Source organism: Schistocerca americana, chromosome 2, assembly GCF_021461395.2.
Source record: "Schistocerca americana isolate TAMUIC-IGC-003095 chromosome 2, iqSchAmer2.1, whole genome shotgun sequence".
Lineage (NCBI taxonomy): Eukaryota > Metazoa > Arthropoda > Insecta > Orthoptera > Acrididae > Schistocerca > Schistocerca americana.
The window spans coordinates 40211005-40232296 of record NC_060120.1 but is presented as its reverse complement, the minus strand read 5'-3'; the positions used below and the strand labels follow the sequence as shown (position 1 = coordinate 40232296).

The 21292-nt window shown below is 49.1% G+C and overlaps 31 non-coding genes across 31 annotated transcripts; 22 read left to right on the top strand and 9 right to left on the bottom strand.

Annotated features, from left to right (window-relative positions):
* The first annotated feature begins 356 nt into the window (after window positions 1-356).
* Trnav-cac lies at window positions 357-429 on the top strand. The gene has a single exon. It is a non-coding gene; the product is annotated as a tRNA-Val (tRNA).
* Window positions 430-587: 158 nt separating this feature from the next.
* Window positions 588-660, top strand: Trnav-aac. The gene has a single exon. It is a non-coding gene; the product is annotated as a tRNA-Val (tRNA).
* Window positions 661-854: 194 nt separating this feature from the next.
* On the bottom strand, window positions 855-926 carry Trnap-agg. The gene has a single exon. It is a non-coding gene; the product is annotated as a tRNA-Pro (tRNA).
* A 402-nt stretch (window positions 927-1328) lies between these two features.
* Trnav-cac lies at window positions 1329-1401 on the top strand. Its single transcript has one exon. It is a non-coding gene; the product is annotated as a tRNA-Val (tRNA).
* Window positions 1402-1559: 158 nt separating this feature from the next.
* On the top strand, window positions 1560-1632 carry Trnav-aac. The gene has a single exon. It is a non-coding gene; the product is annotated as a tRNA-Val (tRNA).
* A 194-nt stretch (window positions 1633-1826) lies between these two features.
* Trnap-agg lies at window positions 1827-1899 on the bottom strand. The gene has a single exon. It is a non-coding gene; the product is annotated as a tRNA-Pro (tRNA).
* Window positions 1900-2300: 401 nt separating this feature from the next.
* Trnav-cac lies at window positions 2301-2373 on the top strand. The gene has a single exon. It is a non-coding gene; the product is annotated as a tRNA-Val (tRNA).
* Window positions 2374-2531: 158 nt separating this feature from the next.
* Trnav-aac lies at window positions 2532-2604 on the top strand. The gene has a single exon. It is a non-coding gene; the product is annotated as a tRNA-Val (tRNA).
* A 5906-nt stretch (window positions 2605-8510) lies between these two features.
* On the top strand, window positions 8511-8583 carry Trnav-cac. The gene has a single exon. It is a non-coding gene; the product is annotated as a tRNA-Val (tRNA).
* A 158-nt stretch (window positions 8584-8741) lies between these two features.
* On the top strand, window positions 8742-8814 carry Trnav-aac. The gene has a single exon. It is a non-coding gene; the product is annotated as a tRNA-Val (tRNA).
* A 194-nt stretch (window positions 8815-9008) lies between these two features.
* Window positions 9009-9080, bottom strand: Trnap-agg. Its single transcript has one exon. It is a non-coding gene; the product is annotated as a tRNA-Pro (tRNA).
* Window positions 9081-9482: 402 nt separating this feature from the next.
* Window positions 9483-9555, top strand: Trnav-cac. The gene has a single exon. It is a non-coding gene; the product is annotated as a tRNA-Val (tRNA).
* A 158-nt stretch (window positions 9556-9713) lies between these two features.
* Window positions 9714-9786, top strand: Trnav-aac. Its single transcript has one exon. It is a non-coding gene; the product is annotated as a tRNA-Val (tRNA).
* Window positions 9787-9980: 194 nt separating this feature from the next.
* On the bottom strand, window positions 9981-10053 carry Trnap-agg. Its single transcript has one exon. It is a non-coding gene; the product is annotated as a tRNA-Pro (tRNA).
* A 401-nt stretch (window positions 10054-10454) lies between these two features.
* Window positions 10455-10527, top strand: Trnav-cac. Its single transcript has one exon. It is a non-coding gene; the product is annotated as a tRNA-Val (tRNA).
* A 158-nt stretch (window positions 10528-10685) lies between these two features.
* On the top strand, window positions 10686-10758 carry Trnav-aac. The gene has a single exon. It is a non-coding gene; the product is annotated as a tRNA-Val (tRNA).
* Window positions 10759-16664: 5906 nt separating this feature from the next.
* On the top strand, window positions 16665-16737 carry Trnav-cac. Its single transcript has one exon. It is a non-coding gene; the product is annotated as a tRNA-Val (tRNA).
* A 157-nt stretch (window positions 16738-16894) lies between these two features.
* Trnav-aac lies at window positions 16895-16967 on the top strand. The gene has a single exon. It is a non-coding gene; the product is annotated as a tRNA-Val (tRNA).
* Window positions 16968-17161: 194 nt separating this feature from the next.
* Window positions 17162-17233, bottom strand: Trnap-agg. The gene has a single exon. It is a non-coding gene; the product is annotated as a tRNA-Pro (tRNA).
* A 402-nt stretch (window positions 17234-17635) lies between these two features.
* Trnav-cac lies at window positions 17636-17708 on the top strand. The gene has a single exon. It is a non-coding gene; the product is annotated as a tRNA-Val (tRNA).
* Window positions 17709-17865: 157 nt separating this feature from the next.
* Window positions 17866-17938, top strand: Trnav-aac. Its single transcript has one exon. It is a non-coding gene; the product is annotated as a tRNA-Val (tRNA).
* A 194-nt stretch (window positions 17939-18132) lies between these two features.
* Trnap-agg lies at window positions 18133-18204 on the bottom strand. Its single transcript has one exon. It is a non-coding gene; the product is annotated as a tRNA-Pro (tRNA).
* Window positions 18205-18606: 402 nt separating this feature from the next.
* Window positions 18607-18679, top strand: Trnav-cac. Its single transcript has one exon. It is a non-coding gene; the product is annotated as a tRNA-Val (tRNA).
* Window positions 18680-18836: 157 nt separating this feature from the next.
* On the top strand, window positions 18837-18909 carry Trnav-aac. Its single transcript has one exon. It is a non-coding gene; the product is annotated as a tRNA-Val (tRNA).
* A 194-nt stretch (window positions 18910-19103) lies between these two features.
* On the bottom strand, window positions 19104-19175 carry Trnap-agg. Its single transcript has one exon. It is a non-coding gene; the product is annotated as a tRNA-Pro (tRNA).
* Window positions 19176-19577: 402 nt separating this feature from the next.
* Window positions 19578-19650, top strand: Trnav-cac. Its single transcript has one exon. It is a non-coding gene; the product is annotated as a tRNA-Val (tRNA).
* A 157-nt stretch (window positions 19651-19807) lies between these two features.
* On the top strand, window positions 19808-19880 carry Trnav-aac. Its single transcript has one exon. It is a non-coding gene; the product is annotated as a tRNA-Val (tRNA).
* Window positions 19881-20074: 194 nt separating this feature from the next.
* Trnap-agg lies at window positions 20075-20146 on the bottom strand. Its single transcript has one exon. It is a non-coding gene; the product is annotated as a tRNA-Pro (tRNA).
* Window positions 20147-20548: 402 nt separating this feature from the next.
* Window positions 20549-20621, top strand: Trnav-cac. Its single transcript has one exon. It is a non-coding gene; the product is annotated as a tRNA-Val (tRNA).
* A 157-nt stretch (window positions 20622-20778) lies between these two features.
* Trnav-aac lies at window positions 20779-20851 on the top strand. Its single transcript has one exon. It is a non-coding gene; the product is annotated as a tRNA-Val (tRNA).
* A 194-nt stretch (window positions 20852-21045) lies between these two features.
* On the bottom strand, window positions 21046-21117 carry Trnap-agg. The gene has a single exon. It is a non-coding gene; the product is annotated as a tRNA-Pro (tRNA).
* Window positions 21118-21292: the final 175 nt, after the last annotated feature.

Below are 21292 nucleotides of genomic sequence, written 5' to 3'. Positions count from 1 at the left end.
AGGGTGTCCTGGAAGTCTCGTGTACGCTGGCGGGATGGGGGCGGCGCGAATTCCCGCGGTCGGCGGCCTTCCTGGGCTATTGGTGCCTTCATGTAGAGCTGCCGCTGGGCTCGCACTGCCTGCTGCTGAGAAAGTGATTGCTTTTGCTGATATGACTTGCAATAACGACTGCGCGAAACGCCGCTATCTCGTTAGGGGTGCTACGGCAGACACCCTCTCAAGCGCCCCGAAGACTTCTTGAGCCCTCGGCTGTGATGGGTTCCAGGCTGACAAAAGAACTGTCGTGTGTGCATTCGCGGACGAGAGAAAGTCTGAGGCAAGTTCGAATGAACAAGGATGGACTCCTCAGGTCCGTCGTTTCCGTAGTGTAGCGGTTATCACGTCTGCTTCACACGCAGAAGGTCCCAAGTTCGATCCCGGGCGGGAACAGTATTTTCCTGCCTATGTCGTATTGTCCTCCAATGAGCCACGTCGTGTGTGGATCTGCTGCATGTCCCTTCGTTTTGCAAGTACCACATTTATCGAATTTTTTAGTTACGATGGCAACATCACTACAAGTTGTCTGTGAAGTAAGGTGCACACAAGCAGTTTCCGTGGTGTAGCGGTTATCACGTCTGCCTAACACGCAGAAGGTCCCCGGTTCGATCCCGGGCCGAAACACTTTTTCATCACTTTAAGCAAGACGTACTAACATGCATCTGCTACCATCTGTACCCGAAACCTTCGTAATCGCCTTCACGCGTCGGACCCGAGTGTCAATTGCTCACATCGAATAAGAAATTCATTTGATATTGACGGCGAGCTTTTTGCGCTGACTCAGCCACTGACGTGAGATCAGTTTGCACAAAACGCTAGGGCTCGTCCGGGATTTGAACCCGGGACCTCCTGCACCCTAAGCAAGAATCATACCCCTAGACCAACGAGCCCTGTGACGCGGCGAATGCCAATTATTCCAGTCCCTCGATGTCGTCCAGGGTGTCCTGGAAGTCTCGTGTACGCTGGCGGGATGGGGGCGGCGCGAATTCCCGCGGTCGGCGGCCTTCCTGGGCTATTGGTATCTTCATGTAGAGCTGCCGCTGTTCTCGCACTGCCTGCTGCTGAGAAAGTGATTGCTTTTGCTGATATGACTTGCAATAACGACTGCGCGAAACGCCGCTATCTCGTTAGGGGTGCTACGGCAGACACCCTCTCAAGCGCCCCGAAGACTTCTTGAGCCCTCGGCTGTGATGGGTTCCAGGCTGACAAAAGAACTGTCGTGTGTGCATTCGCGGACGAGAGAAAGTCTGAGGCAAGTTCGAATGAACAAGGATGGACTCCTCAGGTCCGTCGTTTCCGTAGTGTAGCGGTTATCACGTCTGCTTCACACGCAGAAGGTCCCCAGTTCGATCCCGGGCGGGAACAGTATTTTCCTGCCTATGTCGTATTGTCCTCCAATGAGCCACGTCGTGTGTGGATCTGCTGCATGTCCCTTCGTTTTGCAAGTACCACATTTATCGAATTTTTTAGTTACGATGGCAACATCACTACAAGTTGTCTGTGAAGTAAGGTGCACACAAGCAGTTTCCGTGGTGTACCGGTTATCACGTCTGCCTAACACGCAGAAGGTCCCTGGTTCGATCCCGGGCGGAAACACTTTTTCATCACTTTAAGCAAGACGTACTAACATGCATCTGCTACCATCTGTACCCGAAACCTTCGTAATCGCCTTCACGCGTCGGACCCGAGTGTCAATTGCTCACATCGAATAAGAAATTCATTTGATATTGACGGCGAGCTTTTTGCGCTGACTCAGCCACTGACGTGAGATCAGTTTGCACAAAACGCTAGGGCTCGTCCGGGATTTGAACCCGGGACCTCCTGCACCCTAAGCAGGAATCATACCCCTAGACCAACGAGACCTGTGACACGGCGAATGCCAATTATTCCAGTCCCTCGATGTCGTCCAGGGTGTCCTGGAAGTCTCGTGTACGCTGGCGGGATGGGGGCGGCGCGAATTCCCGCGGTCGGCGGCCTTCCTGGGCTATTGGTACCTTCATGTAGAGCTGCCGCTGGGCTCGCACTGCCTGCTGCTGAGAAAGTGATTGCTTTTGCTGATATGACTTGCAATAACGACTGCGCGAAACGCCGCTATCTCGTTAGGGGTGCTACGGCAGACACCCTCTCAAGCGCCCCGAAGACTTCTTGAGCCCTCGGCTGTGATGGGTTCCAGGCTGACAAAAGAACTGTCGTGTGTGCATTCGCGGACGAGAGAAAGTCTGAGGCAAGTTCGAATGAACAAGGATGGACTCCTCAGGTCCGTCGTTTCCGTAGTGTAGCGGTTATCACGTCTGCTTCACACGCAGAAGGTCCCAAGTTCGATCCCGGGCGGGAACAGTATTTTCCTGCCTATGTCGTATTGTCCTCCAATGAGCCACGTCGTGTGTGGATCTGCTGCATGTCCCTTCGTTTTGCAAGTACCACATTTATCGAATTTTTTAGTTACGATGGCAACATCACTACAAGTTGTCTGTGAAGTAAGGTGCACACAAGCAGTTTCCGTGGTGTAGCGGTTATCACGTCTGCCTAACACGCAGAAGGTCCCCGGTTCGATCCCGGGCGGAAACACTTTTTCATCACTTTAAGCAAGACGTACTAACATGCATCTGCTACCATCTGTACCCGAAACCTTCGTAATCGCCTTCACGCGTCGGACCCGAGTGTCAATTGCTCACATCGAATAAGAAATTCATTTGATATTGACGGCGAGCTTTTTGCGCTGACTCAGCCACTGACGTGCGATCACTTTGCACAAAACGCTAGGGCTCTTCCGGGATTTGAACCCGGGACCTCCTGCACCCTAAGCAGGAATCATACCCCCTTTTTTTTTTTTTTTTTTTTTTTTTTTTTTTTTCCTGGACCTCCTGGACCTCTTCCACTTCAGGCGTTGGCCCCTATCATCCATATCACCCCCAAAATCCTATCTAACCCAAAAAAAAAAAAAAAAAAAAAAAAAAAAATCTGTTGCCACCGCCACTTTCACCCTAACTTAACCTACTTTTTTATTTATTTTTTTCATTATTTTTTTTTTAAATATATAAAGGAACTGAATAATTCTTCTTGCCGTGACAATCTGTCCAATACCCGTGAAACAGAAGAACACGAAATCAATCAAGCACTTCTGATTTGTTTTATGTTACGGCTTCTGGCAAAATTAGTTTTCCTGAGGCACTTTCACTTGCTGTACTATAAAAATAAGTAAATAAATAAATGCCAACTTAATTATAATGAAGCACAATTAGTATCGACTCGCTGTAGTGTTGTGCACCAACCAAAAATAAAATAAAATAAAATAAAATTTACCGCTTCATTATGGCAAAGTGTGAAGTAAGAAATTTTGAAACAAAGCTTTGTATTTCCGACTCGTTTTAAGGTTGTAGTGTTCTTCCATTATATACTGTATATACTCGTCTATACTCGCATGTGTATTCGTAACTGCAAAATATGCAAACTGGCCGATAATCCAAGCATAGCTATTGTGCTTTGTTGCAGGAAAGAAATGCCAGTCTGGTTGAAGTACATCTTTAAGTGTTATAGCAGAGTCTGTGGTTCTAGTAATTATTGCGAGTTTTTTTCTAGTCCAGTTCCATATGTAGTATTGGTCGCGGCAGATGAGAATGTGTGCCAAGGTATCTACAGTATGGCAATGACCGCAGTACGGACTCTGCTTCATTTTGATATTGTGCAACTTTTCACCTGTGGGGACCTTCTCGTTCACAATGTCATACCACGTGGACACTACTTTGGAGTGGAGGATGGGATTGTTAATGTTTTTCCAGACGTTACTCCAGTTGACCGCTGGATATTTCGCTTCAATTGGGTTTTGCCTATGGTGTCTCGTGAGGTGGTAATAGGTCCTTCTGGTGTTAAGCAGCTGTGAAGTATCTTGAATATAGCTCATTTCCAGGTAATAAGTCCGGACGTGATCGAGTTGAGCGCTGATGCGACCAACATCGACTGGGGCCTTTTTGCTCGTTGGGGCTAACCTGTTGAATAAAGTTTTCGTAATTGTCGGATGGGGTGACTGCAGTATTTTGCGGATTCGGTCCATATATAGGGCAGTGCATTGGTTCTTGATGTCTTTGACGCCCAACCCACCAGCGGCGCGGGTTAACACTATGGTTGGCATGGCGACTTTAAAGATGTTTCCGCTCCATATGAACCAATACGCTGCAGCTAAAAGCTTTTGCGCTGTATCCTTGGGTACTGGTAACACTGCTGCGATGTGGTATATTTTGCTTAGCGCATAGCTGTTAATCAATAGAGCTCTCTGTATCCGATTGAGCGTTCTAGTTTTGTGTTCACGGAGAGTAGCCCTGAATATATGTAGTTTATGGTCCCAGTTGGCTACTGTCATCTCTCTGGGGTTGGCCATTAGAATCATACCTAAGTGGTTCGTCTTCTCTGTTCTTTGTAGCCATGTCCTTTGAATGGTCTCCGTATGGGGTCCGACAGGTAAAATTTTAGATTTTTGTTCATTGAGTTTGGCTCCGGAAGAAGTGGCGTAAGCGTGGATTATTTGTTGAACGACTTCCATTTCTGAGTGCGTGTTAACTACTACACTGACGTCATCAGCATAAGCGTGACACACGGTTTTTGTACCCGACACCTGTAGACCTTGTAACCTGTGATGCAGGTTTAACAGTAACGGTTCTACGGCGATTGCGTATAGTGCCATAGAAAGGGGGCATCCTTGTCTCACTGATTGCTTGATCGGGACTGGTGAACTTAGCTGACCGTTAATTTTGATTCGAGAGGAAGTGCCGACTATACATTTGCGTATGATCTGAATAAAATGAGCACTGAATCCCATCCGTTGCATTACAGTTAGTAGAAAGTGGTGGTTGATGCGGTCAAAAGCCTTATCGAAGTCTAAAAACATGAGACCAACATTGCATTTGCATAGCCACGACAAATATATTATGTCTCTATATTCACATAATGCATTCGACATTGATCTCCCTGGGACAGCACTCATTTGATAAGGGCCAAGTACTTTCGGCAGTACCATCTTCAGTCTACAGTTTATGAGTCGGGTGAAGATTTTATAGTCGGAATTGAGGAGTGTTAGTGGTCGAAAATCCTTCAGCGTAGCGCTACGTGGTTTTTTGGGGATCAGTACAATCATTCCTTCGGTAAACTGAGATGGCATCTGCACGTCTCCCAATAATTCATTGCATATTTTGGTGAATTCCGGTCCTATGATGTGCCAAAAACAAGCATAAAATTCTATGGGTAGGCCATCTAAACCAGCAGATTTCTTTGTAGGCGAGTCTTTGATTATGGCACATACTTCTTCCTCAGTTATGTGGGCTACAAGGTCGGCGTTGTCAGTTGGATGGACCGTGGATTGAATGTTGGATAAAAGCGGCTCACTTGCCGTCGCGTCAGTCGCCGATGCGGAGTAAAAATCTGTATAATGTTGCACCACGTAGTTTTTTACTGTGACCTGTTGATCGTATTCGTTCCCCTGTTCATCACTGAGAGTGTGGATTAACGTTTGTTTACCTCTCTTGGCTTCCCGTATCACGTGATATACGGACGTATTCTCCTGCGTCAGTTCAATCGGAGGACGCGATCGAACTTTTTTCCCCTCTAGTGATTGTCGTACCAACGCCGTTATTCTTGCTTTAGTGCGTTTTATTCTAGAGCTGTTTGCTGCTAATCCCATGGGGTCATCATATAGTTCGCGGAGGCAAAGAAAGTGATACTCCAAGGTGCGTTTTCGCCAGTACGCTTTCATGCGACCATATCGTGCGATGCATTTTTTTATCTGCGGTTTCGCAGACTGTAGCCACCACATGATGCGTGTTGGATATCTGGATTGCATCCGAAGACAACGCTGCCATGTAGCATGAACCTCCTGTTTCAGTACTGCGTCCTCCAAAAGTGACACGTTTAGCTGCCATACGCCCCTTCCCAGGAATGTTTTTTGTTTAGTATGCTTCGCGGTTATATGAAATGCGCAGTGATCCGAGAAGTTAAGAGGCCAAATTTCACAGTCAGTTATATTATGGATAAAACCTTTCGTTACATACAGCCTGTCTAGTCTGCTTGCCGAAGTACTGGATACGTACGTGTATCCTCGGGTGTGCGGGCGAAGGTGGCACCAAGCATCTATCATATCTAGCCCGTTAATTAACAGCAACAGCTCCTCACAAAAGTTGAAGTTCGGGATTTGATCTTCTGGACGCAATACGCAGTTAAAATCTCCACCCAAAATTATGTGCAGTCGAGGATCCGTTATTAATGGGACAATTTCGTCCCGGAACAGGTTGCCCCTTGCTCGTTTTCCGCTGGATCCAGAGGGAGCATATATATTAACAAGAAGCAGATCATATATTTGTGCAGTTATGCCTCGTCCAGATTCAAGTAATGCTTTTGCTGTACATGGTATGCCGTGTTTGAACAGTATTCCTGTTCCACATTCATTGCCTATGTTTAAGATCGCCTCATATCCATACACATCCGCTATTTTGGTCGTAACTACCTCTTGTAACATCGCTATGTCAATGTCGGCGGCATATAAGTAGTCCTTCACAGATTGTAACTTTACGTCCGAAACTATTCGGTTTACATTGAGAGTGGCGATTTTATACGCCTGCGTCATTCGCTAGTCCAACTAAGCGCATTCAGTGTCGTCAGACCATGCTGTCCCCGTATCAGTTCCGCAGCGGTCAACAGTGTCCATTGGTTCTTCAATTGGAGGGGCGAGGTTCATCTGTACGTCCTCATTCGGGTTGGGGATGTCTGGTTTTCCGATGTCTACCACGCCTTGCTTTCCGCTTCGATCTGTTTTAAGAATTTTTTTGGTACGGGAGAGTTTTTTCTCCAGTTCTTGGATCTCTTCAGGGCTCTGTTTTCGTGTTTGCCGTTTAGGTTTCACCGGCTGCTGTCTGATGTTGTCTTCCTCAGCATTCTTCAAATCTTCTAAGCGGGTGGTGTTTCGAGCTAAATTGTCGACCGTGCTCTTGGTGGATGATGGGGTCAATAGAGAAATCGGTTCACTATGAGGTTGCTCATTCCGGGATGGTTCTTGCATGTCATTCTCAACAGCGGAGGAATCGGGTAATTTGCTGTGGCTCCCAATATCTTTCGGTGTCTGTTGTGTTGAAACCGTTACAGCTGTCACGATTTCCTTAGGTTCGGGTGGTCTAGCTTCTGTCGTGTCAGTGGTGGCAATCTGGGCTTCTTCTCGGGTTGGATGGTTCTCCGTGTTCGCATCAGGGCTTGGGGTCAGGACTTGGCCGCGGGCTGCCGTAGCGTAAGTCGCTGGCAGCGCAGTCATAGCCGGCGGTCGCGGCGCCTCGCCAGCCGGCAGCTGCGCCACTCGCCGCTGTAAACACTCCGCGCGGACGTGGCCGGGAGAGTTGCACGCCGCGCACGTCCTCGGCTGGCCGTCGTATATGACGATACCTCGGTATCCACAGACGCTGATGTATGACGGTACATGTTTGTGCAAATCGACCTTTAATTGCCTCACTCCGTTGAGAACTTGGAATTTGCGCGCGTTGGACCACCGTTCGGCAACATTGCTGAGAACTTTACCGTACGGCGCTATCACTGCGTTTATTTGTTCCGCCGGTACTTCGAATGGTAGTTCGAATATCCTGATAGTTCGTATTCCAAACCCTGCATGCGTTACGGTGACTTCGCCTACGTTTCCATCACAATGTTTAAATTTCATAATTCCTCCGCAAGACTCAACTATTTTGTCACATAAGTTAGCATTCCTCAATTTCACAAATACAATGCTGCTCACTATCGAAAGATGCATTCCAATGACATCCTCTGAATCAACTTTCACTTCGTATTCCAACCAATCTTCGATTTCGTGTAGTTTAGGTCGGGCGTAATTACGATCAAACGAGAATTTCAAAGTATCTTGTCTGTTCAAGTGGGCCATCACGGATTCATATTTCAAATTTCAATATGCGTAGAAGTTCTGCAACGATGCAAGAAGCACTGCGACTTACCACGCCGAAGCACAGCAGACCGCGGCGCACGAAACTCAGCACACGTCCGCACAGCACGGCTGACGCGGCGAGACTTGCCCCCTAGACCAACGAGCCCTGTGACACGGCGAATGCCAATTATTCCAGTCCCTCGATGTCGTCCAGGGTGCCCTGGAAGTCTCATGTACGCTGGCGGGATGGGGGCGGCGCGAATTCCTGCGGTCGGCGGCCTTCCTGGGCTATTGGTACCTTCATGTAGAGCTGCCGCTGGGCTCGCACTGCCTGCTGCTGAGAAAGTGATTGCTTTTGCTGATATGACTTGCAATAACGACTGCGCGAAACGCCGCTATCTCGTTAGGGGTGCTACGGCAGACACCCTCTCAAGCGCCCCGAAGACTTCTTGAGCCCTCGGCTGTGATGGGTTCCAGGCTGACAAAAGAACTGTCGTGTGTGCATTCGCGGACGAGAGAAAGTCTGAGGCAAGTTCGAATGAACAAGGATGGACTCCTCAGGTCCGTCGTTTCCGTAGTGTAGCGGTTATCACGTCTGCTTCACACGCAGAAGGTCCCAAGTTCGATCCCGGGCGGGAACAGTATTTTCCTGCCTATGTCGTATTGTCCTCCAATGAGCCACGTCGTGTGTGGATCTGCTGCATGTCCCTTCGTTTTGCAAGTACCACATTTATCGAATTTTTTAGTTACGATGGCAACATCACTACAAGTTGTCTGTGAAGTAAGGTGCACACAAGCAGTTTCCGTGGTGTAGCGGTTATCACGTCTGCCTAACACGCAGAAGGTCCCCGGTTCGATCCCGGGCCGAAACACTTTTTCATCACTTTAAGCAAGACGTACTAACATGCATCTGCTACCATCTGTACCCGAAACCTTCGTAATCGCCTTCACGCGTCGGACCCGAGTGTCAATTGCTCACATCGAATAAGAAATTCATTTGATATTGACGGCGAGCTTTTTGCGCTGACTCAGCCACTGACGTGAGATCAGTTTGCACAAAACGCTAGGGCTCGTCCGGGATTTGAACCCGGGACCTCCTGCACCCTAAGCAAGAATCATACCCCTAGACCAACGAGCCCTGTGACGCGGCGAATGCCAATTATTCCAGTCCCTCGATGTCGTCCAGGGTGTCCTGGAAGTCTCGTGTACGCTGGCGGGATGGGGGCGGCGCGAATTCCCGCGGTCGGCGGCCTTCCTGGGCTATTGGTATCTTCATGTAGAGCTGCCGCTGTTCTCGCACTGCCTGCTGCTGAGAAAGTGATTGCTTTTGCTGATATGACTTGCAATAACGACTGCGCGAAACGCCGCTATCTCGTTAGGGGTGCTACGGCAGACACCCTCTCAAGCGCCCCGAAGACTTCTTGAGCCCTCGGCTGTGATGGGTTCCAGGCTGACAAAAGAACTGTCGTGTGTGCATTCGCGGACGAGAGAAAGTCTGAGGCAAGTTCGAATGAACAAGGATGGACTCCTCAGGTCCGTCGTTTCCGTAGTGTAGCGGTTATCACGTCTGCTTCACACGCAGAAGGTCCCCAGTTCGATCCCGGGCGGGAACAGTATTTTCCTGCCTATGTCGTATTGTCCTCCAATGAGCCACGTCGTGTGTGGATCTGCTGCATGTCCCTTCGTTTTGCAAGTACCACATTTATCGAATTTTTTAGTTACGATGGCAACATCACTACAAGTTGTCTGTGAAGTAAGGTGCACACAAGCAGTTTCCGTGGTGTACCGGTTATCACGTCTGCCTAACACGCAGAAGGTCCCTGGTTCGATCCCGGGCGGAAACACTTTTTCATCACTTTAAGCAAGACGTACTAACATGCATCTGCTACCATCTGTACCCGAAACCTTCGTAATCGCCTTCACGCGTCGGACCCGAGTGTCAATTGCTCACATCGAATAAGAAATTCATTTGATATTGACGGCGAGCTTTTTGCGCTGACTCAGCCACTGACGTGAGATCAGTTTGCACAAAACGCTAGGGCTCGTCCGGGATTTGAACCCGGGACCTCCTGCACCCTAAGCAGGAATCATACCCCTAGACCAACGAGACCTGTGACACGGCGAATGCCAATTATTCCAGTCCCTCGATGTCGTCCAGGGTGTCCTGGAAGTCTCGTGTACGCTGGCGGGATGGGGGCGGCGCGAATTCCCGCGGTCGGCGGCCTTCCTGGGCTATTGGTACCTTCATGTAGAGCTGCCGCTGGGCTCGCACTGCCTGCTGCTGAGAAAGTGATTGCTTTTGCTGATATGACTTGCAATAACGACTGCGCGAAACGCCGCTATCTCGTTAGGGGTGCTACGGCAGACACCCTCTCAAGCGCCCCGAAGACTTCTTGAGCCCTCGGCTGTGATGGGTTCCAGGCTGACAAAAGAACTGTCGTGTGTGCATTCGCGGACGAGAGAAAGTCTGAGGCAAGTTCGAATGAACAAGGATGGACTCCTCAGGTCCGTCGTTTCCGTAGTGTAGCGGTTATCACGTCTGCTTCACACGCAGAAGGTCCCAAGTTCGATCCCGGGCGGGAACAGTATTTTCCTGCCTATGTCGTATTGTCCTCCAATGAGCCACGTCGTGTGTGGATCTGCTGCATGTCCCTTCGTTTTGCAAGTACCACATTTATCGAATTTTTTAGTTACGATGGCAACATCACTACAAGTTGTCTGTGAAGTAAGGTGCACACAAGCAGTTTCCGTGGTGTAGCGGTTATCACGTCTGCCTAACACGCAGAAGGTCCCCGGTTCGATCCCGGGCGGAAACACTTTTTCATCACTTTAAGCAAGACGTACTAACATGCATCTGCTACCATCTGTACCCGAAACCTTCGTAATCGCCTTCACGCGTCGGACCCGAGTGTCAATTGCTCACATCGAATAAGAAATTCATTTGATATTGACGGCGAGCTTTTTGCGCTGACTCAGCCACTGACGTGCGATCACTTTGCACAAAACGCTAGGGCTCTTCCGGGATTTGAACCCGGGACCTCCTGCACCCTAAGCAGGAATCATACCCCCTTTTTTTTTTTTTTTTTTTTTTTTTTTTTTTTTTCCTGGACCTCCTGGACCTCTTCCACTTCAGGCGTTGGCCCCTATCATCCATATCACCCCCAAAATCCTATCTAACCCAAAAAAAAAAAAAAAAAAAAAAAAAAAATCTGTTGCCACCGCCACTTTCACCCTAACTTAACCTACTTTTTTATTTATTTTTTTCATTATTTTTTTTTTAAATATATAAAGGAACTGAATAATTCTTCTTGCCGTGACAATCTGTCCAATACCCGTGAAACAGAAGAACACGAAATCAATCAAGCACTTCTGATTTGTTTTATGTTACGGCTTCTGGCAAAATTAGTTTTCCTGAGGCACTTTCACTTGCTGTACTATAAAAATAAGTAAATAAATAAATGCCAACTTAATTATAATGAAGCACAATTAGTATCGACTCGCTGTAGTGTTGTGCACCAACCAAAAATAAAATAAAATAAAATAAAATTTACCGCTTCATTATGGCAAAGTGTGAAGTAAGAAATTTTGAAACAAAGCTTTGTATTTCCGACTCGTTTTAAGGTTGTAGTGTTCTTCCATTATATACTGTATATACTCGTCTATACTCGCATGTGTATTCGTAACTGCAAAATATGCAAACTGGCCGATAATCCAAGCATAGCTATTGTGCTTTGTTGCAGGAAAGAAATGCCAGTCTGGTTGAAGTACATCTTTAAGTGTTATAGCAGAGTCTGTGGTTCTAGTAATTATTGCGAGTTTTTTTCTAGTCCAGTTCCATATGTAGTATTGGTCGCGGCAGATGAGAATGTGTGCCAAGGTATCTACAGTATGGCAATGACCGCAGTACGGACTCTGCTTCATTTTGATATTGTGCAACTTTTCACCTGTGGGGACCTTCTCGTTCACAATGTCATACCACGTGGACACTACTTTGGAGTGGAGGATGGGATTGTTAATGTTTTTCCAGACGTTACTCCAGTTGACCGCTGGATATTTCGCTTCAATTGGGTTTTGCCTATGGTGTCTCGTGAGGTGGTAATAGGTCCTTCTGGTGTTAAGCAGCTGTGAAGTATCTTGAATATAGCTCATTTCCAGGTAATAAGTCCGGACGTGATCGAGTTGAGCGCTGATGCGACCAACATCGACTGGGGCCTTTTTGCTCGTTGGGGCTAACCTGTTGAATAAAGTTTTCGTAATTGTCGGATGGGGTGACTGCAGTATTTTGCGGATTCGGTCCATATATAGGGCAGTGCATTGGTTCTTGATGTCTTTGACGCCCAACCCACCAGCGGCGCGGGTTAACACTATGGTTGGCATGGCGACTTTAAAGATGTTTCCGCTCCATATGAACCAATACGCTGCAGCTAAAAGCTTTTGCGCTGTATCCTTGGGTACTGGTAACACTGCTGCGATGTGGTATATTTTGCTTAGCGCATAGCTGTTAATCAATAGAGCTCTCTGTATCCGATTGAGCGTTCTAGTTTTGTGTTCACGGAGAGTAGCCCTGAATATATGTAGTTTATGGTCCCAGTTGGCTACTGTCATCTCTCTGGGGTTGGCCATTAGAATCATACCTAAGTGGTTCGTCTTCTCTGTTCTTTGTAGCCATGTCCTTTGAATGGTCTCCGTATGGGGTCCGACAGGTAAAATTTTAGATTTTTGTTCATTGAGTTTGGCTCCGGAAGAAGTGGCGTAAGCGTGGATTATTTGTTGAACGACTTCCATTTCTGAGTGCGTGTTAACTACTACACTGACGTCATCAGCATAAGCGTGACACACGGTTTTTGTACCCGACACCTGTAGACCTTGTAACCTGTGATGCAGGTTTAACAGTAACGGTTCTACGGCGATTGCGTATAGTGCCATAGAAAGGGGGCATCCTTGTCTCACTGATTGCTTGATCGGGACTGGTGAACTTAGCTGACCGTTAATTTTGATTCGAGAGGAAGTGCCGACTATACATTTGCGTATGATCTGAATAAAATGAGCACTGAATCCCATCCGTTGCATTACAGTTAGTAGAAAGTGGTGGTTGATGCGGTCAAAAGCCTTATCGAAGTCTAAAAACATGAGACCAACATTGCATTTGCATAGCCACGACAAATATATTATGTCTCTATATTCACATAATGCATTCGACATTGATCTCCCTGGGACAGCACTCATTTGATAAGGGCCAAGTACTTTCGGCAGTACCATCTTCAGTCTACAGTTTATGAGTCGGGTGAAGATTTTATAGTCGGAATTGAGGAGTGTTAGTGGTCGAAAATCCTTCAGCGTAGCGCTACGTGGTTTTTTGGGGATCAGTACAATCATTCCTTCGGTAAACTGAGATGGCATCTGCACGTCTCCCAATAATTCATTGCATATTTTGGTGAATTCCGGTCCTATGATGTGCCAAAAACAAGCATAAAATTCTATGGGTAGGCCATCTAAACCAGCAGATTTCTTTGTAGGCGAGTCTTTGATTATGGCACATACTTCTTCCTCAGTTATGTGGGCTACAAGGTCGGCGTTGTCAGTTGGATGGACCGTGGATTGAATGTTGGATAAAAGCGGCTCACTTGCCGTCGCGTCAGTCGCCGATGCGGAGTAAAAATCTGTATAATGTTGCACCACGTAGTTTTTTACTGTGACCTGTTGATCGTATTCGTTCCCCTGTTCATCACTGAGAGTGTGGATTAACGTTTGTTTACCTCTCTTGGCTTCCCGTATCACGTGATATACGGACGTATTCTCCTGCGTCAGTTCAATCGGAGGACGCGATCGAACTTTTTTCCCCTCTAGTGATTGTCGTACCAACGCCGTTATTCTTGCTTTAGTGCGTTTTATTCTAGAGCTGTTTGCTGCTAATCCCATGGGGTCATCATATAGTTCGCGGAGGCAAAGAAAGTGATACTCCAAGGTGCGTTTTCGCCAGTACGCTTTCATGCGACCATATCGTGCGATGCATTTTTTTATCTGCGGTTTCGCAGACTGTAGCCACCACATGATGCGTGTTGGATATCTGGATTGCATCCGAAGACAACGCTGCCATGTAGCATGAACCTCCTGTTTCAGTACTGCGTCCTCCAAAAGTGACACGTTTAGCTGCCATACGCCCCTTCCCAGGAATGTTTTTTGTTTAGTATGCTTCGCGGTTATATGAAATGCGCAGTGATCCGAGAAGTTAAGAGGCCAAATTTCACAGTCAGTTATATTATGGATAAAACCTTTCGTTACATACAGCCTGTCTAGTCTGCTTGCCGAAGTACTGGATACGTACGTGTATCCTCGGGTGTGCGGGCGAAGGTGGCACCAAGCATCTATCATATCTAGCCCGTTAATTAACAGCAACAGCTCCTCACAAAAGTTGAAGTTCGGGATTTGATCTTCTGGACGCAATACGCAGTTAAAATCTCCACCCAAAATTATGTGCAGTCGAGGATCCGTTATTAATGGGACAATTTCGTCCCGGAACAGGTTGCCCCTTGCTCGTTTTCCGCTGGATCCAGAGGGAGCATATATATTAACAAGAAGCAGATCATATATTTGTGCAGTTATGCCTCGTCCAGATTCAAGTAATGCTTTTGCTGTACATGGTATGCCGTGTTTGAACAGTATTCCTGTTCCACATTCATTGCCTATGTTTAAGATCGCCTCATATCCATACACATCCGCTATTTTGGTCGTAACTACCTCTTGTAACATCGCTATGTCAATGTCGGCGGCATATAAGTAGTCCTTCACAGATTGTAACTTTACGTCCGAAACTATTCGGTTTACATTGAGAGTGGCGATTTTATACGCCTGCGTCATTCGCTAGTCCAACTAAGCGCATTCAGTGTCGTCAGACCATGCTGTCCCCGTATCAGTTCCGCAGCGGTCAACAGTGTCCATTGGTTCTTCAATTGGAGGGGCGAGGTTCATCTGTACGTCCTCATTCGGGTTGGGGATGTCTGGTTTTCCGATGTCTACCACGCCTTGCTTTCCGCTTCGATCTGTTTTAAGAATTTTTTTGGTACGGGAGAGTTTTTTCTCCAGTTCTTGGATCTCTTCAGGGCTCTGTTTTCGTGTTTGCCGTTTAGGTTTCACCGGCTGCTGTCTGATGTTGTCTTCCTCAGCATTCTTCAAATCTTCTAAGCGGGTGGTGTTTCGAGCTAAATTGTCGACCGTGCTCTTGGTGGATGATGGGGTCAATAGAGAAATCGGTTCACTATGAGGTTGCTCATTCCGGGATGGTTCTTGCATGTCATTCTCAACAGCGGAGGAATCGGGTAATTTGCTGTGGCTCCCAATATCTTTCGGTGTCTGTTGTGTTGAAACCGTTACAGCTGTCACGATTTCCTTAGGTTCGGGTGGTCTAGCTTCTGTCGTGTCAGTGGTGGCAATCTGGGCTTCTTCTCGGGTTGGATGGTTCTCCGTGTTCGCATCAGGGCTTGGGGTCAGGACTTGGCCGCGGGCTGCCGTAGCGTAAGTCGCTGGCAGCGCAGTCATAGCCGGCGGTCGCGGCGCCTCGCCAGCCGGCAGCTGCGCCACTCGCCGCTGTAAACACTCCGCGCGGACGTGGCCGGGAGAGTTGCACGCCGCGCACGTCCTCGGCTGGCCGTCGTATATGACGATACCTCGGTATCCACAGACGCTGATGTATGACGGTACATGTTTGTGCAAATCGACCTTTAATTGCCTCACTCCGTTGAGAACTTGGAATTTGCGCGCGTTGGACCACCGTTCGGCAACATTGCTGAGAACTTTACCGTACGGCGCTATCACTGCGTTTATTTGTTCCGCCGGTACTTCGAATGGTAGTTCGAATATCCTGATAGTTCGTATTCCAAACCCTGCATGCGTTACGGTGACTTCGCCTACGTTTCCATCACAATGTTTAAATTTCATAATTCCTCCGCAAGACTCAACTATTTTGTCACATAAGTTAGCATTCCTCAATTTCACAAATACAATGCTGCTCACTATCGAAAGATGCATTCCAATGACATCCTCTGAATCAACTTTCACTTCGTATTCCAACCAATCTTCGATTTCGTGTAGTTTAGGTCGGGCGTAATTACGATCAAACGAGAATTTCAAAGTATCTTGTCTGTTCAAGTGGGCCATCACGGATTCATATTTCAAATTTCAATATGCGTAGAAGTTCTGCAACGATGCAAGAAGCACTGCGACTTACCACGCCGAAGCACAGCAGACCGCGGCGCACGAAACTCAGCACACGTCCGCACAGCACGGCTGACGCGGCGAGACTTGCCCCCTAGACCAACGAGCCCTGTGACACGGCGAATGCCAATTATTCCAGTCCCTCGATGTCGTCCAGGGTGCCCTGGAAGTCTCGTGTACGCTGGCGGGATGGGGGCGGCGCGAATTCCTGCGGTCGGCGGCCTTCCTGGGCTATTGGTACCTTCATGTAGAGCTGCCGCTGGGCTCGCACTGCCTGCTGCTGAGAAAGTGATTGCTTTTGCTGATATGACTTGCAATAACGACTGCGCGAAACGCCGCTATCTCGTTAGGGGTGCTACGGCAGACACCCTCTCGAGCACCCCGAAGACTTCTTGAGCCCTCGGCTGTGATGGGTTCCAGGCTGACAAAGGAACTGTCGTGTGTGCATTCGCGGACGAGAGAAAGTCTGAGGCAAGTTCGAGTGAACAAGGATGGACTCCTCAGGTCCGTCGTTTCCGTAGTGTAGCGGTTATCACGTCTGCTTCACACGCAGAAGGTCCCCGGTTCGATCCCGGGCACGAACAGTATTTTCCTGCCTATGTCGTATTGTCCTCCAATGAGCCACGTCGTGTGTGGATCTGCTGCATGTCCCTTCGTTTGCAAGTACCACATTTATTGAATTTTTCAGTTACGATGGCAACATCACTATAAGTCGTCTGTGAAGTAAGGTGCACACAAGCAGTTTCCGTGGTGTAGCGGTTATCACGTCTGCCTAACACGCAGAAGGTCCCCGGTTCGATCCCGGGCGGAAACAGTTTTTCATCACTTTAAGCAAGACGTACTAACATGCATCTGCTACCATCTGTACCCGAAACCTTCGTAATCGCCTTCACGCGTCGGACCCGAGTGTCAATTGCTCACATCGAATAAGAAATTCATTTGATATTGACGGCGAGCTTTTTGCGCTGACTCAGCCACTGACGTGCGATCACTTTGCACAAAACGCTAGGGCTCGTCCGGGATTTGAACGCGGGACCTCCTGCACCCTAAGCAGGAATCATACCCCTAGACCAACGAGCCCTGTGACACGGCGAATGCCAATTATTCCAGTCCCTCGATGTCGTCCAGGGTGCCCTGGAAGTCTCGTGTACGCTGGCGGGATGGGGGCGGCGCGAATTCCTGCGGTCGGCGGCCTTCCTGGGCTATTGGTACCTTCATGTAGAGCTGCCGCTGGGCTCGCACTGCCTGCTGCTGAGAAAGTGATTGCTTTTGCTGATATGACTTGCAATAACGACTGCGCGAAACGCCGCTATCTCGTTAGGGGTGCTACGGCAGACACCCTCTCGAGCACCCCGAAGACTTCTTGAGCCCTCGGCTGTGATGGGTTCCAGGCTGACAAAGGAACTGTCGTGTGTGCATTCGCGGACGAGAGAAAGTCTGAGGCAAGTTCGAGTGAACAAGGATGGACTCCTCAGGTCCGTCGTTTCCGTAGTGTAGCGGTTATCACGTCTGCTTCACACGCAGAAGGTCCCCGGTTCGATCCCGGGCACGAACAGTATTTTCCTGCCTATGTCGTATTGTCCTCCAATGAGCCACGTCGTGTGTGGATCTGCTGCATGTCCCTTCGTTTGCAAGTACCACATTTATTGAATTTTTCAGTTACGATGGCAACATCACTATAAGTCGTCTGTGAAGTAAGGTGCACACAAGCAGTTTCCGTGGTGTAGCGGTTATCACGTCTGCCTAACACGCAGAAGGTCCCCGGTTCGATCCCGGGCGGAAACAGTTTTTCATCACTTTAAGCAAGACGTACTAACATGCATCTGCTACCATCTGTACCCGAAACCTTCGTAATCGCCTTCACGCGTCGGACCCGAGTGTCAATTGCTCACATCGAATAAGAAATTCATTTGATATTGACGGCGAGCTTTTTGCGCTGACTCAGCCACTGACGTGCGATCACTTTGCACAAAACGCTAGGGCTCGTCCGGGATTTGAACGCGGGACCTCCTGCACCCTAAGCAGGAATCATACCCCTAGACCAACGAGCCCTGTGACACGGCGAATGCCAATTATTCCAGTCCCTCGATGTCGTCCAGGGTGCCCTGGAAGTCTCGTGTACGCTGGCGGGATGGGGGCGGCGCGAATTCCTGCGGTCGGCGGCCTTCCTGGGCTATTGGTACCTTCATGTAGAGCTGCCGCTGGGCTCGCACTGCCTGCTGCTGAGAAAGTGATTGCTTTTGCTGATATGACTTGCAATAACGACTGCGCGAAACGCCGCTATCTCGTTAGGGGTGCTACGGCAGACACCCTCTCGAGCACCCCGAAGACTTCTTGAGCCCTCGGCTGTGATGGGTTCCAGGCTGACAAAGGAACTGTCGTGTGTGCATTCGCGGACGAGAGAAAGTCTGAGGCAAGTTCGAGTGAACAAGGATGGACTCCTCAGGTCCGTCGTTTCCGTAGTGTAGCGGTTATCACGTCTGCTTCACACGCAGAAGGTCCCCGGTTCGATCCCGGGCGGGAACAGCATTTTCCTGCCTATGTCGTATTGTCCTCCAATGAGCCATGTCGTGTGAGGATCTGCTGCATGTCCCTTCGTTTGCAAGTACCACATTTATTGAATTTTTCAGTTACGATGGCAACATCACTATAAGTCGTCTGTGAAGTAAGGTGCACACAAGCAGTTTCCGTGGTGTAGCGGTTATCACGTCTGCCTAACACGCAGAAGGTCCCCGGTTCGATCGCGGGCGGAAACACTTTTTCATCACTTTAAGCAAGACGTACTAACATGCATCTGCTACCATCTGTACCCGAAACCTTCGTAATCGCCTTCACGCGTCGGACCCGAGTGTCAATTGCTCACATCGAATAAGAAATTCATTTGATATTGACGGCGAGCTTTTTGCGCTGACTCAGCCACTGACGTGCGATCACTTTGCACAAAACGCTAGGGCTCGTCCGGGATTTGAACCCGGGACCTCCTGCACCCTAAGCAGGAATCATACCCCTAGACCAACGAGCCCTGTGACACGGCGAATGCCAATTATTCCAGTCCCTCGATGTCGTCCAGGGTGCCCTGGAAGTCTCGTGTACGCTGGCGGGATGGGGGCGGCGCGAATTCCTGCGGTCGGCGGCCTTCCTGGGCTATTGGTACCTTCATGTAGAGCTGCCGCTGGGCTCGCACTGCCTGCTGCTGAGAAAGTGATTGCTTTTGCTGATATGACTTGCAATAACGACTGCGCGAAACGCCGCTATCTCGTTAGGGGTGCTACGGCAGACACCCTCTCGAGCACCCCGAAGACTTCTTGAGCCCTCGGCTGTGATGGGTTCCAGGCTGACAAAGGAACTGTCGTGTGTGCATTCGCGGACGAGGGAAAGTCTGAGGCAAGTTCGAGTGAACAAGGATGGACTCCTCAGGTCCGTCGTTTCCGTAGTGTAGCGGTTATCACGTCTGCTTCACACGCAGAAGGTCCCCGGTTCGATCCCGGGCGGGAACAGTATTTTCCTGCCTATGTCGTATTGTCCTCCAATGAGCCACGTCGTGTGTGGATCTGCTGCATGTCCCTTCGTTTGCAAGTACCACATTTATTGAATTTTTCAGTTACGATGGCAACATCACTATAAGTCGTCTGTGAAGTAAGGTGCACACAAGCAGTTTCCGTGGTGTAGCGGTTATCACGTCTGCCTAACACGCAGAAGGTCCCCGGTTCGATCCCGGGCGGAAACAGTTTTTCATCACTTTAAGCAAGACGTACTAACATGCATCTGCTACCATCTGTACCCGAAACCTTCGTAATCGCCTTCACGCGTCGGACCCGAGTGTCAATTGCTCACATCGAATAAGAAATTCATTTGATATTGACGGCGAGCTTTTTGCGCTGACTCAGCCACTGACGTGCGATCACTTTGCACAAAACGCTAGGGCTCGTCCGGGATTTGAACGCGGGACCTCCTGCACCCTAAGCAGGAATCATACCCCTAGACCAACGAGCCCTGTGACACGGCGAATGCCAATTATTCCAGTCCCTCGATGTCGTCCAGGGTGCCCTGGAAGTCTCGTGTACGCTGGCGGGATGGGGGCGGCGCGAATTCCTGCGGTCGGCGGCCTTCCTGGGCTATTGGTACCTTCATGTAGAGCTGCCGCTGGGCTCGCACTGCCTGCTGCTGAGAAAGTGATTGCTTTTGCTGATATGACTTGCAATAACGACTGCGCGAAACGCCGCTATCTCGTTAGGGGTGCTACGGCAGACACCCTCTCGAGCACCCCGAAGACTTCTTGAGCCCTCGGCTGTGATGGGTTCCAGGCTGACAAAGGAACTGTCGTGTGTGCATTCGCGGACGAGAGAAAGTCTGAGGCAAGTTCGAGTGAACAAGGATGGACTCCTCAGGTCCGTCGTTTCCGTAGTGTAGCGGTTATCACGTCTGCTTCACACGCAGAAGGTCCCCGGTTCGATCCCGGGCGGGAACAGTATTTTCCTGCCTATGTCGTATTGTCCTCCAATGAGCCATGTCGTGTGAGGATCTGCTGCATGTCCCTTCGTTTGCAAGTACCACATTTATTGAATTTTTCAGTTACGATGGCAACATCACTATAAGTCGTCTGTGAAGTAAGGTGCACACAAGCAGTTTCCGTGGTGTAGCGGTTATCACGTCTGCCTAACACGCAGAAGGTCCCCGGTTCGATCGCGGGCGGAAACACTTTTTCATCACTTTAAGCAAGACGTACTAACATGCATCTGCTACCATCTGTACCCGAAACCTTCGTAATCGCCTTCACGCGTCGGACCCGAGTGTCAATTGCTCACATCGAATAAGAAATTCATTTGATATTGACGGCGAGCTTTTTGCGCTGACTCAGCCACTGACGTGCGATCACTTTGCACAAAACGCTAGGGCTCGTCCGGGATTTGAACCCGGGACCTCCTGCACCCTAAGCAGGAATCATACCCCTAGACCAACGAGCCCTGTGACACGGCGAATGCCAATTATTCCAGTCCCTCGATGTCGTCCAGGGTGCCCTGGAAGTCTCGTGTACGCTGGCGGGATGGGGGCGGCGCGAATTCCTGCGGTCGGCGGCCTTCCTGGGCTATTGGTACCTTCATGTAGAGCTGCCGCTGGGCTCGCACTGCCTGCTGCTGA